The 2,653-nt window shown below is 42.1% G+C and overlaps 1 pseudogene; it reads right to left on the bottom strand.

Moving 5' to 3' along the window:
* Positions 1-272: 272 nt before the first annotated feature.
* LOC104849175 lies at positions 273-959 on the bottom strand (annotated as a pseudogene).
* Positions 960-2,653: the final 1,694 nt, after the last annotated feature.

Below are 2,653 nucleotides of genomic sequence, written 5' to 3'. Positions count from 1 at the left end.
GAAGGCAAAAGGACTCCCAGGTCCCTATCTCGGTTTTCTGGGCATCCTGTTGCCTTTTTATTTTGGTATTATGTTTCATTAAAATAAAATGCAAGTATTTTACCCTTCCCCAGAATACAGGAAGCTACAAGAATGAGGGTGGGACCTACAATATAGCTGCCTGGGGGAAAGGGCTGTGTATTGGACCTCCCAACTCTCTCCCCATTGGCTCAGTCATCCATCCCAGAATAAGCCAGTGTTGGGGGGACAGCTATAACCTGAGGGCTTGGGAGTCACAAAAAGGAGCAGCAGCTGGGCCATTTTTTTCTGGGACTCCACATAATCTTGGATCTGGAAACTGGGCTCATTAGCCTGCTGCCCTGCCCAGTGTTTCAGCTCCTTGGCAATGTCCAGGAAGGCTAATTCCATGTTCATGCTGGTTTTGGTGCTAGTCTCCATGAAGGGAACACCATGTTCCCTGGCCAGAGTCTTTCCTTCCTCTGAATGGATCACCTTTTCACTGCTACTATCCCATCTGCTTTGTTGCCTAGCAGCGTGATCACCAGGTTGCTCTAGGCAACTCATGAAACTTGGTGAGCTAGGCCCCGAGGTTGCCAAAGGAAGATTTGTTGGTGATGTAATACAGCAGGAGCAAGGCCTGGGCATCTCGGTAGTAGGTACGGGTGACACTGCAGAAGCACTCCTACCCTATAGTGTCCTAGATTTGTAGCTTCACCCTTTTATCATCCACCATCACTACCTTGTTCCTGAAGTCTATGCCAACTGTGGCTGTGAAGGTCCCAGACAAGAAGGCCCCATCTTTGAACTGGATCAGGAAACAGGTTTTGCCAACACCTGAGTCTCCCAGAAGCATCACCTGATCACCTGGCCCATGAGATTGTAGCTTGGTCTGCAGGGCGGGCAGTATAGGGGGCAGAGCTCACCATCTCCAGTGGCATGGCAGTGGGGGTGCCAGTCATGGCCCAAGACTAGAGGTGAGTGGGCAAGAGAGAGAGCCACCCCTCCCAAGCTCCAACCACTCCTTCCCCCATGCCACCCACCCTCTTCTTTTCTTTTTCTTTTCTCCTATCTTTTTCCTTCTCTCAATTGTCCTTAATTTCAAAGGAAAGTGAATGTAGTTTATAGCTTCCCTATTGCTGTTAGGTTGTTCTATTCTTCTCTTTGTTCTTTCAATCTGTCTTTTCCTCTTGTCTTCAACAGTTTTCTAGAGTTTGCATGATCATCCCCTGCCCTCTGGACTAACTTCTAACTTTCCGCTATCCTTCTATCTATCCCTCTCCTCCCAACTCCTTCTAAGTATCCATCCCGAAGGGCAAATTGCTATATTGAAGAGTTTATTCACTATAAATATATTTTGGGCTGGTCCTTGATTTTGATTTAATTCATACGGTTAAAGGTGATAAACTAATAACTACCACAAATTGTCAGTTTCTAAGCTCTGCTTGATGCTATTGTGTTGCTGACTGTATCACTTGGGCTAAGGTGTTGTGATTGATCTAATCAGTTGTCCCTCCTGGTATCATGAAAATAAGAGTGTCTCAGAGTCATTAGAGACTCAAACCCTAAAGACCAGCTGTATCAGGAAGATCGAAATATTAACCCAAGAATTAAACAAAAGGACAGTACTAATGACAAAAATAGAAATGAGAAGACATTTAAGCAAGACATGAACACAGACTTGCACTCATCAAAGGCAAATTTTAAAGGAAATGAGGTGGAAAAGTCTGACAATCAAACACATGGAATCCTGAACTGATAGTATAAGAAGTAACAAAATAGATGAATGAGGCTCTAGAAAAATTCAAAAGAGAAATAATTTCCTGGATAACTATAGAGATGGTGAGCAGAGTGAAAGACATGATTAGAGATTCTAGAACTGAAAGATTAAAAAACTACATGAGTTTAGGACCATGATGGAAGCTATGAATGCCAGCATAGGAAAGAAATGGAATCCATGAGAAAGATTCAAATAGATATCCAGGAGATAGAAAACCCTGTTGAAAGTATACACAACAGACTGACCAAATCTGAAGACAGAATATCAGATACAGAAGACAGAATGGCGGTCAGTGACCATGAAAAGAGAGATCTCTGAAAAATAGTAAGGGGCCATGAGAAATCAATTCAACAGCTCCTAGATGATGCAAACAAGAATGATATAAGACCAATAGGAGTCCACAAAAAACCAGGAGGAAGTACAAATGACATTGAAAACTTCACAAAATTAAAGACAGAAAACATCCCAAAAAGAGTAACAGAATTTGACACACAGAAAAGTGCAGTATATAGGACTCCAACTAATCATGATAAAAAAGAATCTACACCTAGAGATGTCATAATCAAGATCCTGGAAACCCAACAGAAGAACAAAATACTACAAGTTAAGAGAAAAGAAACAAATCACATGCAAAGGAAAGCCCATCAAAGTCACAGAAGACTTTTCAACACAAATCCTCAAGTTAAGGAGAGCCTGGAGTGAGATATTTCAAACCCTAAGAGAAAACAATCTCCAACCTAGACGAATGTATCCTGCAAAACTATCTTCAAAATTGAGGGGGAAAATAAATTACTCTCATGACAAAGAACACCTCAGAAACCTCTTGAATACCAAGGAACCAACATAATGAAAATGATCATGGACTGGGGATTTAGC

Source organism: Fukomys damarensis, unplaced genomic scaffold (assembly GCF_012274545.1).
Source record: "Fukomys damarensis isolate Sample0158 unplaced genomic scaffold, DMR_v1.0_HiC HiC_scaffold_4, whole genome shotgun sequence".
NCBI classification, from domain to species: domain Eukaryota; kingdom Metazoa; phylum Chordata; class Mammalia; order Rodentia; family Bathyergidae; genus Fukomys; species Fukomys damarensis.
The sequence above is the reverse complement of the archived record's forward strand: the minus strand, read 5'-3'. Positions and strand labels throughout refer to the sequence as shown.